General features: G+C 36.1%; 1 pseudogene; it reads left to right on the top strand.

Moving 5' to 3' along the window:
- Positions 1–1,659: 1,659 nt before the first annotated feature.
- LOC136377425 (large ribosomal subunit protein uL23 pseudogene) lies at positions 1,660–2,121 on the top strand (annotated as a pseudogene).
- Positions 2,122–11,568: the final 9,447 nt, after the last annotated feature.

Genomic DNA, 11,568 nt, shown 5'->3' with positions numbered 1-11,568 from the left:
TACATAGGAAATACAGTAACACATAGACACAGACCACAGGGTGGCAGTAGCTCAAGGGAAAGATAGTTGGGGCAAGGTGAAGATGGATAAAGGTGGATAAAGGGAAATGAAAACAGATAGAGGCTTCGTTTCGGGCAGAGGGTGCACGATACAGTGTGCAGATAGTGTTATGTTGAGTTGTGCACTTGAAATCTGTATGGTTTTGTGAAACAATGTCATCCCAATAAATTCAATTAATAAAAAAATAGAGAAAGAAAAAACTCATGGACACAGACAACAGTGTTGTGATTGCCTGGGAAGGGGGAAGAGGTAAAGAAGGATATGGGGGGATAAATGGTGATGGGTGAAGAATTAACTTGGGGGAATAAACATACAATATGGTATTCAGAGACGTGTTGGAGAATTGGGCACCTAAACATGTATAATTATGTTAACCAGTGTCACCCCAATAAAATCAATTTTAAACATTAAAAATAAGACAAATTCTGAAGGCCATTTACCATCAATTGAAATATGTTTATTTTCTTAAAGTTTTGAGTAAATGGTACTTGACACTTATAAGAAACTTTATAATATGATTTAAGAATATATTTATGTTTTAGTACCAAATTAAATGGCCTTTGGATGGTGGAAATTATTAGAAAGAGATGAGCATTGCTTAATAAAAGAGGTGATAGAAATCAAGGTCTTCCTTATAGCTGAGATGATGAAATGTATAGGTGAGTATTATTTTCAAGCAGTTTTTGCCCTTTTGTTACTGGCCACCTGCCTCCTTTACAGCTATATGTGTTTCTAAGTATACCTTTTCCGTTTGGAAAACTCTGGTTGCTGAGCTAAAAAGAACTTGTATTATGGCAGTATAGCATTAAAATGGATTATCATAATCCTTCCTTTTCATTGTATGTATCTAAGAGGAAGCAAATGGAAATAAAGAATTTTTTATTTGAAGAAATGAAATACATGAAATGACTAACAAGTTCTACTCTGCATCGTGAACTAAAGCTAAAACCAATCTTTTTTTTTGTCCAACATTTCTCTTTTTTGTATAAAATTTCTTGCATTCTTCTTTAATCAATTGGATTACTATATAAAAAATATCTCCATCTCTGAATTAGTCCTATTCTCGTGCTTTTGTAGTAAAGTCGGATTTTCTCTCAGTTAGGTGCTGTCATTGCAGAGGTGAGCCAATTGAGAAGCCTTGAAGACTAAGCCTTGAGACAGTATGGATTTATTGTTGTTATCAACTAAAAATCACTCAGGTTTCTTTGAAATTAAACAATATATAATACTTTCTTTTCTAAATTAAATTATACCTTAATTATGTGTGAAATGTGGGTAGCAAATAGAGACAGAACAGAACCGCCTAGAGAGCCTACAGAGTATAACATTTTGTATAACATTTATCCACTTATATAACGCTAGAGTGTTTTTGTCAGTTATTGTGTGACTTGAACCTATATCCATTTGATTTGAAAACCTTTTTATAATTTTGAAATAACTGTAAATAAATACATTTCTACAAAGTAATTAAACATAAATTATATATGGTTGAAGAATGTGACTTGATTAGCATCAGTTTTAAACAACTAAATTATTTAGAATTAATTCTATTTTTCTATTATCTAAGTCATTTATATCTAAAAATAACACAACCTTTTTATGAAGATGGTGTCAAAAGTGAAGAAGGAAACTCCTGCCCCTATTAAAGATGAAGTTAAAGCAGAGACTTTGAAGGTAAAGAAAGCAGTGCTGAAAGGCATCCACAGCCACAACACACAAAAAGTAGATCTGCATGTCACCCACCTTCCCACAGCCGAAAAGGCATCCTAAATATCATTGGAAGAGCACCCCTAGGAGAAACAAACTGAACTACTATACCATCATCAAGTTTCCTCTGACTACCAAGTCAGCCATGAAGAGGATAGAAGACAGCAATGCACTTGTGTTCACTATAAATGTCAAGGCCAATCACCAGATCAAACAGACTGTGAAAAAGCTCAATGGCACTGATGTGGCCAAGGTCAGCACCCTGATCAGGCCTGATGAGGAGAAGGTATATGTTTGACTGGTTTCTGACTATGATGCTTTTTGAATGTTGCCAGGAAAATTGGGATCATCTAAACTGAGTCCAGCTGGCTAATTCTCAATATAAACATTTATACACAAAACAAACAAACAAACAAATAAAATAATGCTATAGGGGGTCCTCAGGTTATGACACAGTTCCATTCCTATAACAGTGATATAACACAAATTTTGGTGTAAGTTGAAACACACCCTAGCCTAAGTCATTTACCTATCCTAACTGGTATAGGCTGCTGATGCTGGTCTTCCAGCCACAAAACCAGCAATCTTTCCATCTCAATCATTGTGTCACATCACTGTTTAATAATCATAGTTGATTTCATAGAGGCTGTTCTCTTTACTTGCTCTAGCCCAGGGGTAGTCAACCTTTTTATACCTACTGCCCACTTTTGTATCTCTGTTAGTAGTAAAATTTTCTAACCACCTACCTGTTCCACAGTAATGGTGATTTATGAAGTAGGGAAATAACTTTACTTTATAAAATTTATAAAGCAGAGTTAAAGCAAGTTAAAGCATATAATAATAATTACTTACCAAGTACTTTCTGTCAAATTTTGCTAAGTTTGGCAGAATAAATCTTTATAAAACAACTTACTATAGTTAAATCTATCTTTTTATTTATACTTTGGTTGCTCTGCCACCACCCACCATGAAAGTTGGAATGCCCGCTAGTGGGCGGTAGGGACCAGGTTGACTACCACTACTCTAGAACATGGACTTTATCCTTGATAATTGTTGCTACAGTAGAGCAGCTAAGGCCTAGCATGTGGCCATTGTTCATCACTGATTCTCCTTTTTCTGATCTCTTTATGATGTCTAATTTCACTTCTATCATCATGGCTTTCCTCTTCTTTGAAGCACTACCATCTGAAAAGTCTGACTTTCATTTAGGAGCCTTGATAAGTGCCAAATAGTTGGCAAACAAAGCAACATAAATCAAACACTTGTGTTTTTAACAGTCCAAAATAGCATAGGTAAGAATACTAGGGAACGCCAACTCCCTCACTCATACTCTGCATTGCTGCATATTCTTCCACCACGTGCAACTAAACTAGTTCACCCAATTAGTCTGTAAGTACAACACAAATGGTGTAAGCTGAAACACTCACATCTCAATTTTAAAGTTTTTATGGAAGTAAGCATCAAAACTTGAAACATTGTATGTTGAGACTGTTGTAACACGAGGACCCCCTGTATGTTAAAATTTCTGCATGATTCAATGTACTGCTAATCATTTTTTCCCCTTCTATTTCTGTATCTGTTCTCTGTGTCTCTCTGATCTCATGTTTTTCCATTTTCATGTCCTGGTTTTTCTTTTATTTTGAAACTACTTTCTACTCACTGGCATTCCTTAGTCTCCTCTAGCCTGTGAGGTTCCATAGTATTGGTCTATCTGCTCTCACCTCTACATTCTATATATCAAACAGGCATAAAATGTGTTCTTTGCATTGAGCTTAAACAGTGGAGAAACCAGCACTGGGATCAGCTGGCTGTGTACTGCCAACCCAAGGGTATCAATCATAACTGGTTGAATTTGCAGTGGAAGAAGCAAAGACTTGGCAAGGTGGTAAAACTGGGATAGATTTAGTGTCAGGGTAGCCAAGCACAATTGTTCAGAGCACCATCTAGAAGAGAAGATGAATTATCACTAAAATAAAACATTAACTATTTAAACCAAGTTTTCATACATCACTTCTTACATAACTAAAAAATATAAATTGGCCATACTCCTGCCAAAATATACAGTGCCTTAAATAAAGAGTTAAAGAATAAAATGAAAGGATTCTCACAGTGCTGATGTATCAGCTTAATGTTTTCTTCCAATCTGCTTTCAGTTGTACTGCTCCAAAGTCAGAAGCTGTCTAGCCTGCTTATACTCTGAACTTGAATAATGTCTGGTCTATTGTAGTTTACTTGGAACAAATGATTATTATACCATTTAATTTAATCTAAATTTAGTTCCATTAATATGCTTGTCAGGAAGCAGTCTGGTTCATACCTCTGCAAAAAAAAGAAAAGAAAACTGAGAAGAGAATGAGAACTACAGGAGAATAAGTAGGACATGCTTTGTAGAATTTTTTCTGAACATGAATTCTACCTATCTAGTGCAGGGGTCGGGAAACTTTTTGGCTGAGTGAGCCATGAATGCCATATATTTTAAAATGTAATTTTGTGAGAGACATACAACGACCTGTGTACGTTATGCATTATCCAATAAAAATTTGGTGTTGTCCCGGAGGACAGCTGTGATTGGCTCCAGCCACTTGCAACCATGAACATGAGTGATAGGAAATGAATAAATTGTAATACATGAGAATGTTTTACATTTTTAACGTTATTATTTTTTTATTAAAGATTTGTCTGCGAGCCAGATGCAGCCATCAAAAGAGCCACATCTGGCTCATGAGCCATAGATTCCCGACCCCTGACCTAGTGGATAACACCTAGGAAGTAAATTTGTTGTTATATACTGTTTTTGTCAAACCAAACATCAGTCTTCTACCTTCTAAAATTGTGAAACAGATATGTAAAGAATATAATTTTAATGTGGTAATATGCTATTAGCTTTTCAAGGTACTTGCATATATTTATGAAATTGTGGGTTTAAAAATCAAGGGTTGGTGAGAGCTGGGAGAAGAGTCCAGGTGTCAGTCTTCCTAAGGTGCAGGCATTTTTTGCCATGGGCAGGGAATTAATAGTCAAGATGCACACTAAGAAAAGAAATCTTTTTCCTTTTCTTTTATGCTCTATAACTTCCAGATGTTGGAAACGATAAGTGATGTGGAGGTTAGAGGGGGATGTGGTGATAGTTTGAATAAGCCACAGAAATTGTATTTGCAGAGGGATCTGTGAAACTTTTATCTATATTCAGCTTTGAAACAAATAAATAAAGGAAAAAGAGAAACCAAAACTGTATATTTAAGTATGACGGTACATAAAAACAAGTATATTATAAATTCACCACCTTATATATAACATTAGTCCATGACAGTAAATTCTGACTGTTGAAATAAAGCAAGCTACATTAGATTTGTGGAAGAAGATGAAACATTAACAGGAAAATGAACAAAAAGTTCAGAATTGAGATTAGCTGTAAAAATAAAGGTCTGGGAAAATATATGCAAAGGCCACAGTTTTGACATGTGGTGTTTTAATGAATTTTAGTTATAGTTTTCAGAATGACAGATTTTTTTCATATTTTCAGTCAAGAACTATTTAATGAGTATGCAAAAGGTGCCAGGTACTGGTTCACGCAGTGAAGAATTCAGAGTCCCATATGCAGGAGGTTACACTGGCTCAGATTTTCTGATGTTGATAGTGGTATATAAAGTAAAATAGCACATACGAAGTGATGGGAGAACTTTAGCTAGCACAGTGAAGAAAGGTTACTCTAAGAAGATTGACTTAAGGAATGTGGAATTGGTTGTACAAAAAGTATGCAGAATAGCATCCATAACAAAAGAAATAGCAAGATCAAAGGCCCTGAAGATGAAAATAATCTTTATCTGTTAAATACAGAAATAAGGAGAGTGTAGCTATAGTTTAATGAATATAAAGGGAGATTAGTTCAGAGAGGTAGGCAATAATCAGGTTATATAGGATCTTTTTTTTTGCCTTCCCATTCTCTCACTTTTTTTTATTGATTTTAATTTATTTTGTTTACATAGATTCTAGCGTTGCCCAGAATGCATTTCCCTTTCCCCGTATTCCCCTCAACATTTCCCTCGCCCACCTCCCTTTATCTCCTTCCCTTCATCCCTTCAGGGTTAATTCCATTCCTCAGTTCACATTGTTCATTGGATTCCTCAAATGAGTGAGGTATATGAGAGTTTTCTTTCTCTGCTTGGCTTATTTCACTTAACATAATAGTTTCCATGTCCATCCATGTTGTCGCAAAAGGTAAGATTTTCTTTTTTTTCATGGCCCCATAGTATTCCATTGTGTGTATATATATATGCCTTGGCTTTTTAATCCACTCATCCACTGATGAACACTTGGGCTGTTTCCTGATCTTTGCTATTGTGAACAATGCTGCCATAAACATGGGGGCGCATTTCTTTTGAATCGGTGATTTGGTATTTATAGTATATATTTCTAAAAGTGGAATAACTGGGTCAAAAGGAAGTTTCATTTTTAATTTTTTGAGGAATCTCCATACTGTTTTCCACAGTGGCTGCATCAGTCTGCACTCCCACCAGCAGTGCAGGAGGGTTCCCTTTTCTCCACTCCCTCGTCAGCATTTATTGTATGTTGTTTTGTTAATAAGCTCCATTCTGACAGGTGTAAGGTGGTATCCCATTGTGGTTTTAATTTGCATTTCTCTAATGATTAGTGATGTTGAGCATTTTTTCATATGCCTATTGGCCATCTGTATGTCCTCATTGGAGAAGTGTCCATTCATTTCTTTTGCCCATATTTTGATTGGATTGTTTATCTTTCTAGTGTTGAAATTTACAAGTTCTTTATAAATTTTGATTATTAACCCCTTATCAGACATATTGTTGAATATGTTCTCCCATTGTGTAGTTTGTCTTTTTATTCTATTCTTATTATCTTTAGCTATGCAAAAGCTTTTTAGTTTGATACAGTCCCATTTGTATATCCTGTCTTTTATTTCACTTACCGGTGGAGATAAATCAGAAAATATATTCCTGTGAGCGATGTCAGAGAGTGTACTGCCTATGTTTTCTTCTAAGATACTAATGGTTTCATGGCTTATATTTAAGACTTTTATCCATTTTGAGTTTATTTTTGTGAATGGTGTAAGTTGGTGGTCTAGTTTTATTTTTTCACAGGCAGCTGTCCAATTTTCCCAACACCATTTTTAAAAGAGGCTGTCTTTATTGTATGCTCTTACCTCCTTTGTCAAATATTAGTTGTACATAAAGGCATGGGTTTATTTCTGGGTTCTCTGTTCTGTTTCATTGATCTTTATGCCTGTTCTTTTATTTTATTTTTTTACAGTGACAGAGAGAGTGTCAGTGAGAGGGATAGATAGGGATAGACAGACAGGAACAAAGAGAGATGAGAAGCATCAATCATCAGTTTTTTGTTGCAACACCTTAGTTGTTCATTTATTGCTTTCTCATATGTGCATGACCGTGGGCCTTCAGCAGACTAAGTAATCCCTTGCTCGAGCCAGCGACCTTGGGTACAAGCTGGTGAGCTTTGCTCAAACCAGATGAAGCTGCGCTTAAGCTGCTGACCTCGGGGTCTCAAACCTGGGTCCTCCACATCCCGGTCCAATGCTCTATCCACTAAGCCACCACCTGCTCAGGCTTTATGCCTATTCTTATGCCAGTACCAAGCTGTTTTGAGTACAATGACCTTGTAGTATAACTTGGTATAAGGAAGTGTGATGCCTCCCACTTTATTCTTTCTTTTCATGAATGCTGAGACTATTCGTGTTCTTTTCTGGTTCCATATAAATTTTTGAAATATGTGTTCTATATCTTTGGTATTTTAATTGGAATTGCATTGAATTTATAGATTGCTTTGGGTAATATAGACATTTTAATGATGTTCATTCCTCCTAACCCTGAACACGGTATATGCTTCCACTTGTTTGTATCTTCTTTGATTTCTTTTATCAATGTATAAAAATTTTCCAAGTACAAGTATTTAATCTCCTTGGTTAAATTTACGCCTAGAAACTTTATTATTTTGGTTGTAATAGCGAAAGAGATTGTTTCCTTAATTTATCTTTCTGACAGTTCATTGTTGGTGTATAAAAATGCCTCTGATTTCTGAGTATTAATTTTATATCCTGCTACCTTGCTGAATTTATTTATCAGGTCCAGTAGTTTTCTGACTAAGACTTTAGGATTTTCTATATACAATATCATATCGTCTGCAAATAATGTTATTTTTACTTTTTTTTTCCAATTTGGATGCCTTTTATTTTTTCTTCTTGTCTGATTGCTGTGGCTAGGACTTCCAGAACTATGTTGAATAAGAGTGGTGAAAGGGAGCACCCCTGCCTTGTTTCTGATCTTAAAGGGATTGCTTTTAATTTTTGCACATTGAGTATGATGTTGGATGTGGGTTTGTCATAGATGGCTTTTATCATGTTGTGGTATGCCACATTGCTGAGAGTTTTGATCATAAATAGGTGCTGGATTTTATCAAATGCTTTTTCTGCATCTATTGAAATTATGTTTTTTCTCCTTCCTTTTGTTTATGTGATGAATCACATTGATTGATTTGCGAATATTGTACCAACCTTTCCTCTCCAGAATAAATCCCACTTGATCATGGTGTATGATTTTTTTCATATATTGCTAGATCCGGTTTGCTAATATTTTGTTGAGGATTTTAGCATCTAAATTCATCAGCAATATTGGCCTATAATTTTCTTTCTTTGTGTTGTCTTTGACTGGTTTTGAAATCAGAATAATGCTTGCCTCCTAAAAGGAGCTTGGAAGTCTTCCTTTCTCTTGAATTTTTTGAAATAGGTTGCGAAGGATAGGAGTTATTTTTTCTTTGAATATTTGGTAGAATTTACTTGTGTAGTCATTTCGCCTAGGGCTTCGGTTTGTTGGGAGTTATTTGATAATTGTTTCAATCTCATTGTTGTTTAGGTTTTCTGATTTCTCCAGATTAATTTTTAAAAGATTATATGTTTCAAGAAATTTGTCCATTTTGTCTAGGTTGTTTCATTTTTTGGCATATAGTTTATAGTATTTTCTTACAATTCTTTGTATTTCTGTTTTGTCAGTTGTTATTTCTCCACTATTATTTTTAATTTTATTTATTTGAGTCCTCTCTCCTTTTTTCTTTTTGAGTCTGATTAAAGGTTCATCGATCTTGTTTACCTTTTCAAAGAACCAGATCCTGGTTTCATTGATTCTCTGTATAGTTTCTTTAGTCCCTATGTCATTTATTTTTTATCTAATCTTTATTATTTCCTTCCTTCAACTACCGCTTGCTGTACTTGCTGTTCTTTTTCTAGTTCTTTTAGATGCAGGGTTAAGTTGTTTATTTGAGCTTTTTCTAGCTTCTTAAGGTATGCCTGTAATGCTATGAACTTCCCTCTCAACACTGCTTTTGCTATGTCCCATAAATTTTAAGTTGTTGTATGCTCATTATCATTTGTTTCTAGAAATTTTTTTATTTCTTTTTTGATCTCATTGTTAACTCATTTGTTATTTATTAACATGTTATTTGGTTTCCAAGTGTTTGAATATTTTTCAGTTTTTCTGTTGTGGTTGATTTCTAGTTTCATGCCATTGTGATCAGAGAAAATGCTTGATATGTTTTCAATCATATCAATTTTCAATCGTATCAGTATTCTTTTTTGAGTATCTATCTAGTGATGTTAGTGGAGTATTAAAATCCTCTACTATTATAGTGTTTCTGTTGATCTTGCCCTTTGTATCCATCAAAGTCTGCTTTATATATTTAGGTGCTCTTATTTTAGGTGTGTAGATATTTATAATGGTTATATCTTCCTGTTGGATTGCTCCCTTTTTCATTATGTAGTGACCTTCTTTATCTCTTACTATAGCCTTTGTTTTAAAGTTTATTTGTCTGATATAAGTAATGCTACCCAGTTTTATTTTCATTTCCATTTGAATGAAATATTTTTTTCCATCCTTTTACCTATGTGTATCTTCTGTTTTGAGCTATGTCTCTTGTAGACAGCAAATGTATGGGCCCTATTTCCTTTCTTTTTTTTTTTTCTTTTTTCCGAAGCTGGAAACGGGGAGGCAGTCAGACAGACTCCCGCATGCACCCGACGGGATCCACCTGGCACGCCCTCCAAGAGGCAATGCTTTGCCCCTCTGGGGCATTGCTCTGTTGCGTCCAGAGCCATTCTAGCACCTGAGGCAGAGGCCACAGAGCCATCCTCAGCACTCGGGGACCTATTTTCTTATCCATGCAACTATCCTATGTCATTTGATTGGATCATTTAATTTATTTACATTTAAGGTTATTATTAATATGTAGTTGTTTCTTGCCATTTTATTCTTTAAAGTTGTATTCCTCTTTTGCTATAGTCTTTTCCCCCTCTGATCTGTTTACAACAGGCACCTTAACAGTTCTTGCAGCATTGGTTCGTTTCTAATGAAATCCTTGAGTATTTCTTTGTCTGGGAAACTTTTTATTTCTCAATTTAAAGGATAGCCTTGCCTGATAAAGTAGTCTTGGTTGTAGGCACTTGTTCTGCATTACTTTGAATATTTCTTGCCATTCCCTTCTGGCCTCAGGTGTTTCTGTTGAAAACTCAGATGTCAGCCTGACCTGTGGTGGTGCAGTGGATAAAGCGTCAACCTGGAAACACTGAGGTTGCCGGTTCAAACCCTGGCTTGTCTGGTCAAGGCACATATGGGAGTTGATGCTTCCTGCTCCTCCCCCTTCTCTCTCTCTCTTTCCCCCTCTCCTCTCTAAAATGAATAAATAAAATAAAAAAAAGAAAAAAGAAAACTCAGATGTCAGCCTTATGGGGACTCCTTTGTAGTTGATAGCCCTTTTTTCTCTAGCAGCTTATAATATTTTTCTCTTTATCACTTAGCTTTGATATTTTAATTATGATGTGTCTTACTGTTGATTTCTTTGGGTTTCTCCTTAATGGAGTTCTCTGTGCTTCCTGAACATGTGAGATGTTTTCCTGCCTTAATTGAAGGAAGTTTTCAGCTATGATATGCTTGAACAAAGCCTCTATCCCTTGTTCTTTCTCTTCTTCTTCAGGAACCCCTATGATGCGGATGTTGTTTCTCTTCATGTTGTCACAGAGCTCTCTAAGAGTTTCCTCAGACTTTTTGAGTCTCTTTTCTTTTTTCTTCTCTGCTTTTATGCCTTTATTTATCTTGTTCTCTAACTCACTGATATGATCCTCAGATTCATGCATCCTGCTTTTAATTCCTCCATTGTGGTCTTCATTTCTGATATTTTTTTTTCATTTTTCCAAAGCTGGAAATGGGGAGGCAGTCAGACAGACTCTCGCATGCGCCCGACTGGGATCCACCCGGCATGTCCACCAGGGGGCGATGTTCTGCCCCTCTGGGGGGTCGCTCTGTTGCATCCAGAGCCATTCTAGCACCTGAGGCAGAGGCCACAGAGCCATCCCCAGCACCCGGGTCATCTTTGCTCCAATGGAGCCTCGGCTGTGGGAGGGGAAGAGAGAAACAGAGAGGAAGGATTGGGGGAGGGGTGGAGAAGCAGATGGGCACTTCTCCTGTGTGCCCTGGCCGGGAATCGAACCCGGGACTCCTGCACGTCAGGCCTATGCTCTACCGCTGAGCCAACCGGCCAGGGCCTCCTTTTTATTTTTTCAATGTCCTTTTTTATACTTGCTATCTCTTTCTTTAGGTCTTTGTTATGTCCATCTATTGTTATTCTAAGATCTTTGAGCATCCTAACAATCATTATTTTAAACTCTGCATACTGTAATTTGGTTATATCTGACTCATTCAAGTCCTTTTCTGGGGATTTTTCTTGATTCATTGGTGTTGCATTTCTCTGTCTTCTTATTTTGTCTGT

Source organism: Saccopteryx leptura, chromosome 6, assembly GCF_036850995.1.
Source record: "Saccopteryx leptura isolate mSacLep1 chromosome 6, mSacLep1_pri_phased_curated, whole genome shotgun sequence".
NCBI classification, from domain to species: Eukaryota; Metazoa; Chordata; class Mammalia; order Chiroptera; family Emballonuridae; genus Saccopteryx; species Saccopteryx leptura.
Note: the sequence above shows the minus strand (reverse complement) of the source record. Positions and strands in the feature narration are given on the sequence as shown.